General features: G+C 49.3%; 1 pseudogene; it reads right to left on the bottom strand.

The window, feature by feature from the left end:
- Window positions 1-671: 671 nt before the first annotated feature.
- LOC139077190 (patr class I histocompatibility antigen, B-2 alpha chain-like) lies at window positions 672-17,961 on the bottom strand (annotated as a pseudogene).
- Window positions 17,962-19,792: the final 1,831 nt, after the last annotated feature.

Below are 19,792 nucleotides of genomic sequence, written 5' to 3'. Positions count from 1 at the left end.
CAACCAAAAGATGGGGGCTGAGCCCTCAATGCCCACGGTCCTGGAGACAAGCTAGGGGCGATGTCCCAGTCCCTGTGATCACCGGGCCTGGTGGCACAAGTTTCTACTGAATGGACAAGGACAAAGGAGCAGTGAAGATGACCCAGCTGAGGACTGACTACAGTAAAGTCCATGACACGCTGGGCACCGACTGGGCAAAGGTCCTATCTACACTCTGCTGCTCAGAGCTTTCTCCCGTCCCCACCTGCAACAGACTCAGCAAACATGCAGATTCTGGAAGGTTTCAGTGCTTCCATTTATTCCTTCTCTCAAATTTTAGAAATCTTTTCCTTTCACTGACCCATCAATTACTCACAGCAAGAATTTAAATACAAATATTGACATCCAGATTCTTATTTTCAGTGAGGAAGAAGTTGCAGCTCAGTGCATCAAGAAGTTAAGACAGGGATGGAGAAAACCCAGCTCCGCCTGTTGGAACAAGAAAGCTGATCAGGGAAAAAACAGGTCAGTGTGGGGAGGGGTCCTGGGGGAGACCAGTCACCCCACAGCCTCACATTTTACTAATAGAAATGCAGACACATTCAGATGCCCTTTGCAGAAAGAGAAGTCAGAGGTTCTTGAAGTCACAATGGGAGATGGGACATGAACAAATCTTGCATCACTCAGTTCCCAACAAGGCAGCTGTCTCACACTATGGAAGAAATAATTATGAACAAATTCACGTCAGTTGCTATAAGCGGTGACATTCTGAACAGCCCATTGCATGCTCAAAAGGTCTCAAAAACTCCCCATAACCCAGTTCTGCTCCTTCTGCCCCAACCTCTCTCCCTCTTCAGGCTTCTAGCATCTCACCTGCAGTGAGAGACACATCAGAGCCCTGGGCACTGTCGCCTGCAGTAGAACAAAACCAGACGTGGTCAGAGTCTACAGGACAGGAGACTAAAGAAGGAACTGTGGGGTGGGGGAGCTCCCGCCATGGGCTCCCATCTACACTATTCCAAGGGTCTCAGGGATCACATCCCGCCACTCCATACATACTTGCAGCCTGAGTGTGGTTCCCTCCATTTCTACCTGTGGGAAGAAAACATCCTGTGAGAAAACAGAGAAGAGTTTCTAAAGGAACCTCCTAGTCATGGACTCTAGGGAAATTTCCAGAACTGTGACTACGGACTTAGGGCAGGATTAGGAAACACGAGGACAGTACACGTGGGGGGACTGGACCAACTGCCCGCCTGGAGGTCTGTCCTCAACAGTGACCCTCACCTCTGACCTGTACTCCTTGGAATCACGTCCCCCTGACCAGATGCATCAAAGTGATAAATTTGTGCTTCATTTTCACATGTGCTTTACTAAAGAGTAAGTGTTAGCACATAGGAGCCCAGACCAGGAAAGCACATGTGGCTGTGAATGGGATTTCCCATTAAGAAGGCAGGACAAACTTTTGCCTGGGCCTAAAACCCCCCAGTGGGACAAAAATACTGAGCCCACCCCTTCCCTACCTGAACGCTTCTTCCTTCAGATCACAGCTCCAGTGACCACAAGGGGAATCAGGCCAGCAATGATGGCCACAATGGGGATGATAGACTGCGGAGGTGGTGCTGACAGAAGGGAAGGGAAGAGAAGGGAAAGTGAGGGCCCCGACCCTTGGGCCTCAGCCTTGACCCTGCTAAAGGTCTCCAGAAGGGCTCCTGATTTCCCTGAGAAGAGGCTCTGAGCCCACATCCCCCTTCTTACCCCATCTCAGGGTGATTGACTAGGGCAGCCCCTCATGCTGCACATGACATGTGTATCTCAGCTCCTGCCCTGAAGGCACCACCACAGCTGCCACTTCTGGAAGGTCCCGTCCCCTGCAGGCCTGGTCTCCACAAGCTCTGTGTCCTGGGCCAGGTCCTCCCCATCACGCTGCCAGGTCAGGGTGATCTCCCAAGGGTGGAAGTCCAGCACCCAGCACCTTAGAGTGACTTCATGGTCAGAGATGGGGTGGTGGGTCACATGTGTCTTTGAGGGGTCTGAGGAGAAGGATCAGAAAATTCAGGAACATTACATTTGTCTTGGGCCACTGAAGCAGCGCTCATGTGAACATCCTGAGAATGGACAGGACAATCTGGGTGGGGAAGGGAGCACAAAATCCACACACCAACCTGAAAACAGGAAGCTGGGATAGTCTGTATTCTTCGGAAATTTCTAGAATCAAAGAGAGCCATCCTAGGGTAGGAGGCAGGTTTCTGAAAGGGACAAAAGGGATTAAGGTCATGACCTGGGTAGAGGACAAGCGACTACAAAAGCTACAGTCAGACCCTAAACATATAGGGTGTGGGACAGAGGACAAAGCCTGAGAGATAAGGTCCCCCATGCTTCCCAGAGCTGTTGCCAGAGTCAAAGGGAACCACTGATCAGCTGTTTCAGGGACGGCTTCCTCCTCCATCCCCAGAGGCACTGCATCCTTTAATCCTCTACAGAGAAGGAGGCACTCTGGGCTAGTCGGGCTCTGGTAGCCAATCTGAACACCTGGGTGTATTCCTCACTCTCCCCACCCATCGCAGGGACAGTATTCCAGCTTAGATCCCATTTTCGTCCCCTACTAGGCAGACACTACCTTCAGCCCAAGGGGAGATCAGGAAGGCATCCTCGGCCTCTGGTACCCCCGCGCTGCAGCGTCTCCTTCCCGTTCTCCAGGTATCTGAGGAGCCACTCCACGCACGTGACCTCCAGGTAGTTCCTGAGGCCCTCTGCCTCACCGGCCGCCTCCCACTTGTGCCAGGAGATCTGAGCTGCCTTGTGGGCCGCGGTCCAGGAGGGCAGGTCCTCTTTCAGGGCGAGGTAGTCAGCGCCCTCACAGGCGAACTGACTGTACTGCGGGGGAGGCGCCTGTCCTGTCCCAGGGCGCATCCAAAAGCCACCGGAGGGAGGGTGTGAGACTCTGGCCCCGCCCACACAGTTAGCTGGTCCACTTAGCCCCGCTCCCTCGAGAGACCTATGGGCTGTGACTGGTCAGTGCCTTTTCAGCAAAACTCGAAAACAATCCCAAAACCCAAGCGAATCTCCGCGGGCTCTTCCCGGATCGAGGGCCCTGATGGCGTACCTCCGGGTGACCCTGGGGGATGGAAGTCGCGCCCTGGACCCCGGGACCCTCTCTCACTAGCCTTGCTTTGGGTGTAGTAGCCGCGCAGGGTGTTCAGACTCCCACGGAAGCTCTGTGCGGTGTCCTCATAGATGCGCATTTTCCGGTGCCAATACTCGGGCTCCTCCTGCCCCACCCACGGCGCCCGCGGCTCCATCCTCGGACTCGCGGCGTCGCTGTCGAACCGCACGAACTGCGTGTCGTCCACGTAGCCGACGGAGATGAAGCGGGGCTCCCCGCGGCCAGGGCCGGGACAGGGCGGTGTAGAAATACCTCCTGGAGTGGGAGCCTGGGGGCGGGGAGGGGCTGAGACCTGGCTCAACTCCCGGGTCTCCATGTCCAGGGTTGATGGGGCCAGGAGTGGACTGGGGGCGAGAGGCTTGTGAGACGGAGAAGGGGCGGCGGGAGACTCAAGTGGGTGAGAGGAGTGGGCAGGAGGCTAAGGAGGGACAGGGAAGGGGTCAGCACGGGGCCGGACCAAGGTTGTGGGGAGGCTTGCTTTCGGAGGGTGGAGATGTGCCTTCAACAGGAAGGGTGGGGAGGGGAGCCTGCGGGCTGTCCCCTCACGCTTTCCCCTGTGAGGCCATTTGGCCATGTCTTCCCAACGCCGCACTCACGGCCCAGGTTTCCCTGAGGGCCAGGGTACGGGAGAACAGCTAGAGGAAGGTTTGGGGTCGCCTGACCCAGACCGTGAGGGTCTGGGGACAGAGTTGGGCTAGTGGGTGAGGACTTTATAACCAGGCACTTCAGTGAAGCTGAAGGACTTCCATGGAAACCAGTGGGACTGAGACCCTGGGCAGCATCACGTGTGTCCAGGAAGAGGGACCAGACACAGTTGTGAGAGAGAAGTGAAACTCTGTGGAGAAGGGTAAAAAGTCATTAAATGATTTCAGTGCAGATGGGGTCTGGTTATTGTGCGGTCATATAACTTGAGACACGAATCTGGTCGTATAGATCGGCATGTAGGTGAGGATGCCCTGGGCTTCTCTCCCTGGGGCAGCCTTAATCCACATCACGGGGACTCCCCAGTACTTGGCGTCCCCAACCAACACACCATCCTTGGGGTCTGAGACCCTGAAAGCCATGCTCAGCAACCTCCTCCTGCATGAGGGCTCTTTGTCACACCGTTTCCCTGAGTCCTGGCCCAGGGGCTGTCTGAGGAAACCAGGGAGAGACCCCCAGGCTGGGCTCAACCCTTTTTCCTCCTCTCCTTTTCCTGGATTCCCTCTACCTGAGCTGGACTCCTACTCCTTAAGCCTTTCCCTGGACTTTTCTAGAAGAAAACTCGCCCCCAGGGAATATGTTGCAGAGAGTGAGCTGGTCTTGGTTAAGTGGGTGAAGAAACAGTGGTTTCCTCTTTAAAGCTGGGGCAGTTGTGCCTGGGGCACCACATAGAGATTCCCATAGAGACCAGTTTCCTTTTTGTTTATAAACTATAGTGGGTAGCACAATCTTGATAACCCCTGAGTGATCAGGAGCTTATCTGTAAAAGTAGTGATTTTACCCTTCACATGTAAACGTGTCTAAACAGCCCTGCAATAACCAAACAAAGCTCATCATTTTCACTTTTCAAACCGTGACTCCAGGTTCTTGTATTTTCAAAGGATCTTCATTCCATAGCCCTGGGTTTGCCTGTGTGAGACCCCACATATCCTCAGTACAGTGGAAGCACAGGGAGGCACTATTTGTTACTGTGTGTGAGCTGTACCTGGCCCTTAATTTATAAAGGTGACTGAGTCACGGTGGCAGAGGCTAATGCCATTGAAAGAAGGTTTTCTGTTTCTTACATTTCCTGAGAGGAGGCGCAGGGTGCACCACACAGGGCCACATGGGGAAGCACCAAGGTGGGCAAGAGGCAGAAGGAGAAGAAAGCATGGCTCAGAGCCCCTATCATGTTTTGCTTGAAAAGGGCAAGGTGGGGCTGGGGAAACATCTTAGAATTGACTAGTTTGAATAATGTCTTTGGTGGGCTCTGGGTTGTAGGGGTGGTCTCTAGCTGACTGGTACCTGGCTCTAGGTAATCAGGGCAGAGGAATATTGACTCCTGGAGTGTAAGAATCTGATAGAAGAGGTGGTTCAGAATATGGGCTCTGGATTGCTTAGTGCAAAGGAAAGGCATGTTCCTGGGCACGCCCTTGACTATCTCTGAGAGTTGGCTAGCCCTGGGAGGGGCAGACTCTCCCCAGTTATCACATCCACAAATGCCACAACATCAAGAATACAGAAAATAAGAAAGTGTCATGAATACAGTACATTTCAGGCAGACTGTACAAACTCTAATCACTTCAAAGTTGCAAGCATTCAGTGCAGTCAGAATGCCCTTCACCAATGCTCATGCATCGCCTGTGTTTGTGAATTAACACCTAAGGGATGTGCATGTTTTTTCTTGGGGCACTTGGCATTATTTCCTTTGACTGAATTAGCATAGGGAGGCAATTGACTTTTAGGGAGCTCCCCAGAATGTAGTCAATACTAGATGCAAAGAATATCCTGCTAAGCCCCGTAAAACTGTCTCTAACAGTGGATTTAAATCTGAGAATTCCACTGCTATAGAATTCTTTCCCTCTGCTTCTTCTCCTCACCCCTGCTCCTCCAGCCCTTCTCTCTGTCCTCTCACCCCTCAGGCCCTCTTCTCCCCTTAGTCTCCACCACCCCCACACACCTGAATTGTGGCACCAGCACCACTCCCTCCCTCACCGGCCACCCATGGACTATTCTCTCCACAGGAGTCAGTGATCTTGCTTGTGTGAGACAGGTGTTGTCATTTCTTCCCTCAGAATGCTCCAATGGCTCTATCTCACTCTTGGGAAGCCTCTAGAAAGTAAGGCACGTGAGCCCAGGGGCTTTGAGCTGTTTTGCTTAAAGCCGTGTTCCCAGCATGTAGAGCCATCCCTGGTACATAGTGTGAGCACTGAATTAATTGTTGAATGAATGAATAACAAATCTGATTGTATTAAAGGTTAATTGCATCACGTAAAATCTCAAAATGAAAAATACGAAAACAAAAATTAGAAAAGACTTTATTTCATGCAACTAGTGTGCATGACAATTCATAGATTCATTCCCGTGGAGTAAAAGCTTTTGTGCTTATCCGTTGTTGCACAGGTGAGCCTGTGTATTAGTTTCCTACTGCTGCATAAAACCACAAATACTGTGGCTTAAAATGACACCCGTCTATATGCTCACAGTTTTGTAGTTCAGACGTGCACGCGTGGTGTGGAGGGCTTCTCCGCTCAGCATTTCAACAGGCTGTGTTTGCAATCGGAGCTCCATGTCCTCCTCCAAGCTCATACAGAGCTGTTGGCAGAATTCTGTTTCTTGTAGTTGTGCGACTGAGGTCCCCATTTCCTTGCTCGATGTCAATGGGATGCTGCTCCCAGCTCCTGTGGCTGCCAGCATTTCTTGCCATGTGGCCCCCTCCATTGTCAAGCCCCCCCTCACAGTGAATCTCTCTCACTCTTCCGATCTGTTTTCTCAGGTAGAACATAGTCCTATTAAGGATTCACTTGATTAGGTCAGGATGACCTGGGATAATCCCCCTGTTTTAAATTCACCTGAAACGTGCCTTAATTACATGTGTGAAACCCCTTCACAGTAGCACCGGATTAGTGTTTGATTAAATGACTGGGAGAAGGGGAATAACCAGCAGTTGGTTATTGCAGGCCGTCTTAGAATCAGCCTAGCATGGCCTGGTTCTTCCTTTTCTGTTTAATTTGGTCACACTTGGAAACTGAACTTCAAATAAATAGATTTGTGAATGTTAATAACATTCATTCTGTCCACTTAGCCATGGACGTTCTTCTTATATCTTAAAGCCAAATGATATGTTTAATATCTCACAGTTAATTTAGAGCAAATCAAAATTAAAGCGCAAGAATTCATTCTCTTCTGCGGACTCTATTCGTCGTGTACGTGTATGGCTGTGTAACAAATTACGTAAATCTTTACAGTTAAAAACAACAAATGTTGGGGCTGGCCCCGTGGCCGAGTGGTTAAGTTCGCGCGCTCTGCTGCAGGCGGCCCAGTGTTTCGTTGGTTCGAATCCTGGGCGCGGACATGGCACTGCTCATCAAACCACGCTGAGGCAGCGTCCCACATACCACAACTAGAAGAACCCACAACGAAGAATATACAACTATGTAACGGGGGCTTTGGGGAGAAAAAGGAAAAAATAAAATCTTCAAAAAAACAACAACAAATGTTTATTATCTCCCATGGTTTCCCAGAGTCAGAAATCCAGGAGAAGTTTCCCTGAATGCTCCTGACTCATGGTCTCTCTCAAGGTTGCAGTCAAGTTATCAGCCAGCGCTGCTGCATCTGATGGTTGACTGGTGCTGGGAGATTCACATAAAACATGGCTCTTTCATATGCCTGTTGGAAGGGGCCTTATTTCCTCCCTAGATGGTCCCAGGAGGCTCAGTTCCTAGCCATGTGGACTTTTCCATAAGGTGGCTAATGACTGGGCAGCAGGCTTCTCCCAAAGCAAGTGATCCAAGAGAGAGAGCAACCAAGATGGAAGCTGCAGTGTGTTTTATGTGCTAGACCCAGAGTCACACACCATTCCATCAGCCTTACTCTGTCAGTTAGGAGTGAGTCACGAAGTGCAGCCCACACCCAGGAGGAGAGAATTGAGCTCCACTTCTGGAAGGGAGGAGTATCAAAGAATTTGCACACATGTTAAAACCAAAATTAACTTAAATATTGTCTCAGGATTTTATAAATCAAATGCCTCTTTTATTTGATTATTTTTCTTAAGTGCTTTAAATTTCTCTTTTGATAAGTAATTATTAAAAATTTGACCCCAGAGAAAGGAGATACAGAAATATTTGGAAGATATTTTGCAAGTTGAGAATACATAGTAGCTAGATCAAATAGTTCCATGACATAGGTGCCATAACAGTAATGCCTTTAAAATAATAACTGGTTTTTTTCCTTAAGAAGTTTCAAATTTAGTTTGTTAAGAATTTCCAAAGTATTGGCCAAATCCAATTTTCTTACTCAACATCATCTTCCAAAAGTATTTATCTAATGAAATTGCTTTTCAGTTAGAAAAATGTGAATCTCGGGGGCGGCTCCAAGCTAGTCTTCCCCACCCTCCAAAAAAAAAAGTGTTACTAGCTAATGTGAGAGCCTCTGCAGTGGCTTACAGAGAGGCCTTTATCTCATGTACAGGAAGCGCAGATAAAGTTGAATGGCAGCTGAAGACAACATGGTGAGGGCTGTAGAACTCTGGAGATGTCTGGGCAGTGAGCAAAGCAGGCTTGTTGTGTGAAAGTCAGGGACCAGGTGGAGAAACCCTAAGATTCTGCAAACTGGAACAAATTTATCTTGATGGATGCCCTCTGGACCCTGTGTGCATGCAGAGGAGTCTCACCCTTCTCTAGCAATGGTTAGCAATTCCACTATGCTAGAAGATGCTGCAGAAGTCCAACTCCTACGAGACAATGGATATCTTTGCAACAAGTAGCCAGCATGTACTTCTAGGAGCCCAAGGAGCACTTTGCAGATGGGATTTTTGTTTTTTCAGGAAGATTAGCCTTGTGCTAACATCTGCTGCACTTAACCACTCTGCCACCAGCCCGGCCCCTAGCCAGTAATGATTTTGTAACAATCCTTGGATTCTCATTATCCTTCTATAGGCCATCAATACAGTTTAGCAGTATCCAGCCAACTCCACTGTCTTTGTAGGCAATCCTCCCTCTCTTGATTTTTCAAAGGCTTCTATCTTCACATTGCCCTAGCAGTCCCTCAAACCAGGGCATTCTCTGCGGTCACCACCAGCGAACTCTACAGCAGTTCAGCTGCCACCATGAGCCCCACCTACCAACCTGGATGGCATCCTCTTGGCCATTGGGTGAGCTAATCCCCAATGCTTATCTTTTTGCCTGTATTCTTGGACTGTTCCTGATACCACTTGTGTTAGTGTCCTGTGAGGAGAAGACACTAATACAATGTTAAACAAAGGAGGATATTATTAGGGGAAAGACCTGTGGAAGACAATGGAGAGGGAGGAAGAAAACGTTGGGAGAGCCATCAAATCTTGATGTAAGTCTGAACCCAAAAGAAGGAGAGAGAGAAGGAAGGTGGGTGGAAGTGTCCTTGACCCAGTGCAGTTTAAGGAAAGTTCAGTAAAGGTGTCAGGGAGCCCTGGAGCCTAAGTCAGCCTTCAGAGGAGGAATGACACTGAGTAGTTTTCTTGCTCTTCTCAATCACTGACTGGGAGGAGCCCATGGGAAGTGTGGTCCCGGCATAATATGGCAATAGATTTCAGGCTGCCACAACTGGGCCATCAATCAATTGTGCTTCTTCCAGCTAAGAGTCTGGGATGTGCATTTTCATGGTGTCCACTGTGATGTAGTTGGGAACAAATAATTAATGATAATGGAGAGAAAAGGCGAAGAATTGTGGGACCAACCGCTTTAAATAGATGGGAGAGGATGAGGTCTGGGGGATAGCAGAGAGACTAGCTCTGGCTGGAACGTGGATGGTTCAGCTATGAGCAAGGACTAGAAAGCCCACCATGAGCGTGCAGATGCCAGTATGTGAGTAGATGGTGGTCAGAATCGATAAAAGTTGTCTTCCAATGTTTTCAGTTTTCTCAGTGAAGCAGGAAGCAATGTGATTGGCCTAATAAGAATGGGGAAGGAGCTGGAGCCAGCCCAGTGGCATAGCGGTCGAGTGGGCACTCTACTTCACCGAGGTGAATTTTGTGGGTTCGGATCCTGGGTGCGGACCTACACCATTCATCAAGCCGTGCTGTGGTGGGGTCTCACATTCAAAATAGAAGAAAATTGGCACAGATGTTAGGTCAGGGGTCAGGGCCAATCTTCTTCACTGCCCCCCCCACCCCCCCACAAAAAAGAAGGGGGAAAGGCTGTTGGATTTTTGAGCAGAGAGAGAAGGTGAGTAATCATCATCCAGGATACCAGGAGACTGAGTGGACCATGCAAAGATGGGATGATTGCTGGGAAATGGCAGGGGTTCCCCTTGTGGGTTGGGTCAAAACATTAAAGTGAGAGCAGTCAGTGTGGCTGTGTTGTCCTCCAGCCTCCCGTAGCTGCGTGGGGGCAGGTGCAGGGTAGGCAGAGGTAGAATCACCAGCTGTGTGGTTTGGTCAATCAAGTGTGACAAAGCAAGTGAGAAGCAAGGGAGGGATTCAAATGATCTTCTACAGACTTTACAATGAGTAAGGAGGGAGGACAGGACGTCATGGATGAGGGAAACTGAAAGATGGTAGGATCAACGGTCTGCAAACGCAAGTGTAGTCGAAGGATTGTCAGAATTGAAATACAACAGGGTGGACTCCAGTCCCGGAAAACAGGCACATTTGCAATCAAAGTTTTACTGATCTTACAATATATAGCAAAATAATAGTATCAGTGTCTCCTAAGCTTTGGCCACCCTGCAAGGAGACGAGTAGGAGAGGTGGAGGTCAGAGAGTGGGAAGCTGAAGCGGAGACCATGGAAGGGCTGGGTTATTGGCAATGACAAGGTCTAGGGGTACAAGGGAGTGGGGGCCCAGGGAGAGCAAAGTAGAAGGTCCTGGAGGAGAGGAATTCAGGGAACTGAGGGGCCAGGGAGTGAGAGCATCCTCTCTGCTGTGTGGGTTTCTATGGGGGCCATAAAGATTCCCACAGACCTAGTGGCTTTAAACAATGCCTGACGCGGGGTCGGTGAGCCGAGGAGTCGAAAGAAAGATTTCTTAGACTCTCAAGATCTGGCAGTAGTGCTCTTTTATTTAGAGAATAGTATAGAATAGCATGGGGACAGGACCCATGGGCAGGCAGAGCTGGTGCGTGGGGACAGGACCCACGGGCAGTCAGAGCTCCTGCTGCTGCCCCGAGTTGAGGGTTAGGGCTAATTTTATAAGGCATAGGTATATGATTCATCTCTTTACAAGACAAAGGAAAGAACATGAAAAAAAGTTAAAATGGTATCAGTGCGGGTGGGGTCTGGTCATTGGGTGATCCCATGACTTTTAGATAAGAATCAAATCGGATTAAGTAAAGGTTAGAAAGGTTAGACGCCACCATCCTAAACCAGTTACATGAGATTGCCAGACAGCAACCAACTTAAGTTCTTGCCTTCCCCATTAAGAGCTTCTAGAGATAAGACCATTCCCCCTTCTTCCTGGCACAGAGAGGGAGACATCTTCACAGATAGAGGTTTCCCTTAGAAATGTAAATGTTTCCCAACAAAGGGGCAAACAAATTCCACTCCTTGGAGCCTGAATCTCATCTGTAGTTTTAAAACTAACCAGCCTAAAAATCCTCATCATAAACTGTTTTAAAATTAAGCAGTCTAAAAATCCTCATCAATGCCCATTTACTATCTCATGGTTATGTAGGAAACAAGTCTGACATAATCTCACTGGGCTAAGATAAAGGTGCTGGCAGGGCCACGTTCCTTGCTGGGGGCTCTGGAAGAATCCATTTCCAAGCTCATTCAGGTTCTTGTCTGAATTCAGATTGTTGCACATGTAGCACTGAGGTCTTCATTTCTTTGCTGGCTGTCAACTGGAACCACCTTCAGCTCCTACAGGCCTTTGAGGTCTCACTTGTGGCCGTCAGCATCTCACAGCCAGCAGTAGTAACAATCCTTCCCATGTTGGACTTTCTCTGATTTCCCTTCTGCTGCATCTCTCTGACTCCAACCGGAGAAAATTTTTTGGTTTTAAGGATTTATGTGATTTGATTAGCCAACCCAGATAATCCAGGATAAGCTCTGTATTTTAAAGTCCTTTACCTTAAGTATAGCAGGAAAGCCTCTTTTACCATGTAAGACAACCTACTCACAGGTTCCAAGGATTAGAGCATGAAAACCTTTGGGGTCCATTCTCTATCTACCACATGTGCTTATGTTGAAATCACCCAGGATCAAGGTGATAACACTGCTAGAGAGCGTGTTGGTGAGCCAGGAGCTAAAACAGTGGAGGAATGAGGGGAATGGCCTGGGGGTCCATAGGGAATATCTTCAAGGAGGGGCAGGCAGGCTCTAATCTGATGACAGAAGATTCACATCTGAAGATGTTTGGGAAAGAGGGAGGAACCAAGGTCTGAGAGGGGAAATGAGGAGCAAGGACCCCACCCACCTCCAGGTCCAGAGGTAAAAGTTCTGTAGGAGAGGAAACACTCCGTGGGAGAGCGCTTCAGAGGGAGCCCTGTCCTCAGGGAGACCTAGATTTTTGTCTGAGCTGCGGCATGAAGGGAACCTCCTGAGGGAGTAGTTTGGAGATTTTGCTGATCATGGGCTGAGAACTGCAGGGGGCACAGTTGAAAGGTTTCAGGATTTGGGGAGGGCATGTGAGAGGAGACAGAATAAGGGTGTGCAGAGCCTTGTGGAGATGAGAGTGCAGGATATTTAGGGGACCAGGGGTGACTGACACAAAGAAGAGAAAGAACATAATGAGATTAGTCCTGGTGGATTCAAGGCAGATAATAGTGGTGAGTCTGTGAGAGATGAAGCAGGGAGGAGCAGGGGTTTGGGGCTCTTACCTGGGCTCTGTCAATGGAGGTGAGGAAGTTTGGTGTGATTGGGTCTTAGTTCCAGTCTGTGGACACTTTCTCTGCCCCCTGACTATGGGGTGCAGTCCCTGGGGGAAGAGGAGTATTAAATGAAGTCCATGGGTTCACTCTTGACGCTTGTGGGGTGGGAGTGCGCTCACGTCAGGTCTCAGGTCTGCCTGGCACCTACTTGAGGAGAAACTTCTGGGGCACCAGGTGCTTCCTCTGGCCCAGGGACTCTCTTCTGCCTTGATGACGGGGCAGGAGGCCTGGGGAGCTGTAATGCTCATCCCAATTGTGCCAAAGTGCACATCCACACTGTGGAATATTATATAGACTTCAAAAATCACTTCAAAATAAGAGATGATACTTTCAAAAACACTGATATGAAATTACAGTTTTCACATGACATCCTCATAGGGGGATAATTAAGATAATTTTATATGACGTTGAAATTTGACAATATTTATGAATTATAATTATTTTCCTCAATGTGATAGTAATATTATGCTTTGGAGGAAAGTGTTCTTATCTTTCAGAGATGAATGCTGAAATATTTAGGGATGTGCACTGTAATGCTTGCAAGTGACTTTCAAGTGATTTGGGGAAAACTATACAAATAATGTATTATACACATGAAGCAAATATGGCAAAATGTTAAAACTTTTGAATCTAAAGTAATCATTGCACCACTCTTTCAAACTTCCTATATATTTGAAAATTTTCCCAATAATATGGAAAACATTTAAAAATAGAATACTTAATGACATGGGAAATGAACACAACATAATGTTGAGATAAAAGCAGAATTCAATAGTGTGTATGTGTGAACGTGTGTCAGTGCGTGAGTGAGTCATTTTGCGTGTGTAATATTCGTTCACTAAGTCCCTCAAGAAAAGATTTAAAATCAACGACCAGGCACTTCCAGGGCAGTGGAAGTACAGCTGTGAACAATCAAATCCCCATGCTTGTCTTCATGAAGCTCCTATTCTAGAGGACGGACAATAAGCAATTAAATAATTACATGTAAAATGTGTGTTAGTGAACCGCGTGTGAACAAAGGCAAAGCGGGGCAGGGGTGGGGGGAGGCTGAAGGTGCCACGTGCAGGGGGGTGCAGGGAGGGCCTCTCAGTGAGGACGTTTGGAGAGAATGTCAGGGAGGGAAGTGCTGCCTGGGAGACACGTTTTCGGGCCGGGAAACAGCAGTGAAAGCTCTGAGGTGTGAACACCCTGGGCGTGCTGGAGGGAGCACACAGTGGAGGGCTTGTGTCTGGGCTCATCACACGGCCACATCTGAGTGAACCGGACATTAACTGGAAAGCGTCCAGCAGCTAAAAAGGATGCTTAGTGTAAATTATACTTTGAAAAGGTCACCCAGGCACACAGAAGCAAATTCAAAGATTCCAAAGGGTTTGGAGAAAGTAGAAAGTCTCCTCTCCACAGGCACCAGGCACCAGGTCCCTGCCAGCGATGAGCATGTTCCCAATTGTTTCCTTCCTGAGAAAAAGTTATAGAAATGCTGTTATTGTGGTCACGTCAAGAGAGAGCACTGAGAGAACTAGGGAATGGGGAAAATCTTCTACTTTTCAGTTATCCTGGTGGTGCAGTCAATGGACTGGAGGAGACGAGGTGGAGAAGAGATGGAAACCTCAGAAAAGGCGCAAGGCTCCTGAGAGCTCCCCTCCTGCAATCCCCACCAGACCCTGAGCGCGACCCCTGAGGAGTCCTGGGCTGCTCAGAAGCATCTTCATCCCCTCCTGGATGTCCAGCCTCAGGGTCAGCCATCTGCAGGACTCAGATCACAGCCCAGACCACACACACACACACACACACACACACACACACACCCCAACACTCTCCCCCACAACGTTCAGTGAATATCTGAGAGCAGAGCAGTGGCACCCCCGTGTGGCCACAGGGCTGAGAGTAAAGACCCCAGGTCCCCTTTAGCTACTCAGGCAGCACGTCCACTGTCTCCCTGGGCTCCCTGCAGCAGGACACGGCTCTGCACACAAGGGGGCGCCCCTGTCTGAGTCAAATTCGAATTCTGAAGTGTTTCCCAAAATCTACACTGACATAGATGTGTCCTCCCCATTGAGAGACCAGGGATTACGGCCTCCGGCAAGAAAGAGGTCTCCAGGCCATTAGAGCTGCTTCCCAGGTTCTCAGTGAGCCCCACAAACATACAGGATGCTCCAGTACATAGTCTGTCACTGTGCCTGAATGGGACCTTGGACTCCTGAGTCCCTGTCACTTGTTCCTGCTTCTGCTTGTGGGGCTGGAGGTCCCTCCTCCTGGGAATCAGTCCAGGGAGTCTCTGAACCTGGGATCTCAGGGAGGACCCCCTGGGACTAAGGACCAAGAAGGAGTGGATGCTCCTGGAGAAATGAAGAGAAAGAGGAAATAAGGACATGAGGGGTCTAGGCCAAGAGGAGAGGAGGGGAAGGAGCCAGGGAAGGGAGGGACGTGGAAAGGGCTGGCCTAGGGGACATCTGTGGGTTTGTGTTCGGAGAGGGTTTTCTCATTACTGGGCCATAGAGAGTGAAGGGCTGGAGCCTGTGCCGCCCCTGTAGGAACCAGCCTCATCCTGAGTTTCCAGGGTTTCCAGGGTCCCACACCCTGCAACCTCCTGGGTGATCTGAGCCCAGGCCAGAGCAGCTCAGAAATTCAGTTGTCCCTTCCTCATCTACCTTCCTTGACAATTCGAGGAGTCAAGGAGCTTAGGGCCCTGGAGGACAGTGAGCTGGGCACCATTCCGGCTCCAAGGATCTTGGCAAGAAGCCATGACACAGGAGACTGTCATCTCGTTTCTCAGGATCTGGAGGTGGCCCTGACCCCTCTGCTGCTCTCTGCCAGGGAATCTGGAGATCCTGCCTTTCCTTACTCATCAAACTGAGACCTCACAGCACACTTGATGATCGTCTAGATTTAAGTATATTAAAGAGTAGGGGGAAATAACTGGGATTCCTGCAACATGGGGAAAAGAAATGCCATAGCCCACCTCTCTGATTCCTCACCTTGTGGGTTTCCACTGGAATGTGGGTGCAGAAGAGCTCTGCCACTGGTGGTGGGGGATAGAGTCCTTCAGACCCTGTACATGTACCTGGAGACCCAGGCAGGGTCTCTTCACGGTCACTTTGCTTGGAAATGCAGCCCGAACTCAGTGTAAACTCCATCACAACTAACTTCCAAAACTAGACCAAATAATCAGTATATTCCGAAGGGGAAGCTGAGAAGAACTTTGAAGAGGAGTTTTAGGAGGGCTTAAACAGGCATATTCCGTGCAGTCAGCCAGGAGGATTCTGAGTTTTGCAGGTCTCTTACCAAAGAAGTGGCCACTCATCCAAGTGTGAGTGCCCTGGGGATACTGTGAGTGGGGTCATGTAATGAGGGAGACACACTTGCTTAGGTGGTAAAGCAAAGGTCCTAAGGTGCCCTGGGGGAGGGCAGAAGTCTCCCTTGGAGCAGAGGGGAAAGAGTTTCATCCTGAAAGATGTTCATTTAATAGGTGCGGTGTCATGATGCCTGTGATCTTTGAGTGTTAAGAAGCAGTGGTTGGGAACTTGCCTCAAGGCTACTGAGGTGGAAAAGTCCTCAGACTTCTGTCACTTTTTGATTGATGGTAGCTCTTCCTATCATTGGAAGGCAAAATTCAACAAATGTTTGATTTTTCCCTGCTGTAAGGAGCAGGAACTACGTTTAGATGGACTGATGCAATTAGGTTCGCTCCACTGATGTCCTGTTTGCGCGGTAATCCTACTCAGTCTAAGTCAAACTGAGGCTTCAGATATTCCATGTATGTGCTCATCTTAGGAGGCAAAGGGCTAAGAGAATGTCTGTGGGAACCCAGCAGAACGCGTTGAAGTCAGAATCCCATAGTGATTGAACAAAATGCAGTGTCGTATAGCTTGGGGTGGCCTCAGACAGGAGTCCCCCTCTGTCATGACCATGACCATGACTGCTGGCCTTGTCCATGTGGTTGGGTCTGGGTGCCCAGCAAGGATGCATTTCATGGAGTCTCCCCCTTCATTAGCTGGGGTGTGTAGCTGAAAAGAAGCCGCCTGATACTTACAACGCTCTGGAGATAAGCGGAGAACTTGGGATTAAATTCTTCTGAGCTGACGTATTTCATGATCAGAGTTTCTTATGTATCAAAGTAGCTCATTCATTGACCGATTGACAGGTAGCTCTCAACACAAGAGTTTGTGGAGAGCTAAAATTCATCTCCACGGACGGCCTGGGATGGTTCCCAGACTTGTGATGATACCTGAAGTCTTTGACCAAGGCCACCCCATGGCTGTTCTCTTTCATGAGATTTGCCCCACTCTCATCTCCCCTGGGGCTGTGGTGAGTTCTCATGCCTTTTCTTCCCGTTCCTATACCTCAGGGTGGGATGCTGTTGGCATGCTCCTCTCTAACCCTAGTGCTTTATAACAGAGCAGTGGTCTCATTCATCATCATGGCCAAAGGGACCTGCTGTCCTTTTCTATGGATGCCACTACAATCCTTCCCTCTGTCCTCTTTCCACTCCCACCCTCAGGATGGTCTCAGTAGCCTGGGCAGAATCCCCAACTCCTCAGAGGAAATGCTGAGGAGGAGGAGGGTGCTTGGGTCTCCTCTTCCCTCCTTTAGGGACACCTCCAGGAACCTAATTCCAGCCTCAGGGAGGTCCTGTGTGTCCCATAGCTCCCGGTACTTGTTCACAGGAGCATCTGTTTGCTGTGCTCCAGGGGTCTCAGAAGCCACTTGGTACAGTGACCCATCAGGTATGCCCTTGTGGCCTCCACCATTCTGAAGCTCTCCCAGCTGCGCTTGATCCTCAGAGCCCCGGTTTGTACCACCGATCACATCTGCAAATCCTCCTTTGGGGAGAGGCAGTTCTCACCATCTAGGCAGATTGAACATGTCCCCGAGGACGCCCTGGTACGGCATCGTCATTCAGCCACATACCATCTGCAAGGTCTGGGACTTGAGCAGGGGGCCCTGGTCCTCCTGTCCTGCCCACATCATACTCCCTCCTACCTCAGCCTCCTCCTCATGATTGCTCACAGTAAAAGTCAGTCACGATCTAGACTGAAAGTGAAACTTAAAGGAAAAAGTCTCCTTGTCCTTCTTATGTGTGAGGAGTCACTGTGAAGCTCTGCCCACACCACCAGGACCCATCAGTGCTTGGGGGTGGGGGGTCTGGGGGTCTGGACCTGTGCCAGGAGCCTGATGTCACTCACAGGACTTGCCCTGGCTGTCATACCTGCCCTGGGACCTCAGGTGGCTCAGCGATCCATCCCCTAGGGTCTTGGTGAACTTTGCCTCAAAGCGCAGATACTCAGGTCCCAGCATCTCAACCCACAACTTCAAGTCTGATCCCTTTCTGAGTTGAGGAACCAGGGAGAACCGGATGGGCTAGGCAGGAGGCTTGTTATCTGCATCCTAGAGGATCAGCAGTAATATCCTTCTCCCCACCTTGTGGCCAAGCTCTTTTACCATCTCCTGGAAGCAGGAGCGATGCTTCATCACCGCCTTGTGGTTGGTAGTCTTCCTTTCCCCAAATCAAGGAGGATTCTGAGATCAACCTGGAGGCGAGGTCTTCATGAACCTTCTAGTAAAGCAGAGAAGGCAAGAGGTGGGACTGTGCTGGGGGAGGAATTGTGTCATCTCCACCTCTGGGGAGATGTCTGTCACTGTGTTCAGGGGGAGGGCCAAGCCTCACTCTCCATGCTGAGAGGGAGCTCTGGGCCAGGACTAGCCTGTTGCAGAAGGGAGGACCTGCCCTCTCAAACTGATGGCCCCAGAGCCTGCAGACTGGGGGAGAATTCTCCCCAGCTGTGTACCAGTCAGGTCCATCCACCCCTCAAGGAATAGACCTGGAGGTTGCTTCAGGTGACGTGAGCAAGACGCACACCCAGAGATGAGGTGGCCCTGCCAGGGTCCTTGGGCCTCCAGTTATCCTGGGTGCTCTGTGCTCTGACAAGAGGTGGGTAGGAGGCTTTGTATAAATAGAAATTCTTTATAGCCCATCACTATGTTATTTTACCTCGAGTTTCTCATGGTTTGCATTGTGCTGATTACATCTCCAAAGTTTATTTGAATATGTATCTCTGCCATCTGTATTTTCATAAATTCGTGTTTGGATAAGGAGGCTTGATGATAGTCAGCTTTGGCGATTTATTTTTGGCAGGAGTACTTTACTGATGGTGTTGTCTTCTTCCATCAAGAGGCATTTAGTTTCTAGTTATTTCTTTTACTGTAATGTTAATGGCCATTGCTCTATAATGGGTAAATCTATTAATTTATTTGAGGTTGCAAAAGAGTTATATTGCCAGTCTCTCACTCCTTCTTCATTTATTAGCTCAAGAATTTTTTAAATTAGAGATTTTCCCAGTGTCCCATTTGGTTACTCAGTAGAAGCCTGTTTTGTGAGAGACTACTCTGAGTTAGTATCTGGCAGTTTCTGAGTATGTTGCTACCCACCTCTGGCCAGATGAGACTCCTCTGTCTGCTAGTCAGTCCCTTGGGATGGCATGCACATGGTGAGCTTGGCTCAAGGCCGTCTCTGGCCGAAAATACTACCATCAGTGTGGCAGGTTGCATAGAGCAGAAGCCTTTATAACTTGCAGGATGAACTCTTGGTGGATGCTGTTATCAGAAGAGGGCTTGAGGCAAGGCAGGGAGTGAGCTCTTCACAGATGCTGTGCCAGGACCTGCAGATTTCCATTCCTGTACTTACATTCCTGTGGTTCTACTCTGAGTGGATATTTTACCACCTCTGCTAGGGAGTCAGGTCCTCATCTTAGCATCCGGATAGTTCCTTTCTCTGACACAATATACAATGACTTTTCCTCAGAATCAGAAAAGAGAGATCAGGGAAAAGAACCTGAAAATGTGAAGTAGACCAGAAATAGAAATAAACCAGAACAGCAAAGGGCATACGCTTTGAAATTTGGGGAAAGAAGAACGTTTTGGGGAACAGTCATAATCATAAATATCCCCACCTCCCCAAAACCTTATCAACCAGCACCAGGACTGAGCTCCTGCCACAGGACAAGCACTGTGCTCCATGGCTTACTGTAACTCTAGGGATTATCCTAAGGGCCCCGGGGACCCAATGTGGGCAGCTGACCACCAAAAACACAGGGCAGCTTACGCGCAGTCATCCAATCCTAAAGTGGGA

The sequence above is a fragment of the Equus przewalskii genome, chromosome 19, assembly GCF_037783145.1.
Source record: "Equus przewalskii isolate Varuska chromosome 19, EquPr2, whole genome shotgun sequence".
Lineage (NCBI taxonomy): Eukaryota > Metazoa > Chordata > Mammalia > Perissodactyla > Equidae > Equus > Equus przewalskii.
This window is presented reverse-complemented; position numbering and strand designations above follow the sequence as displayed.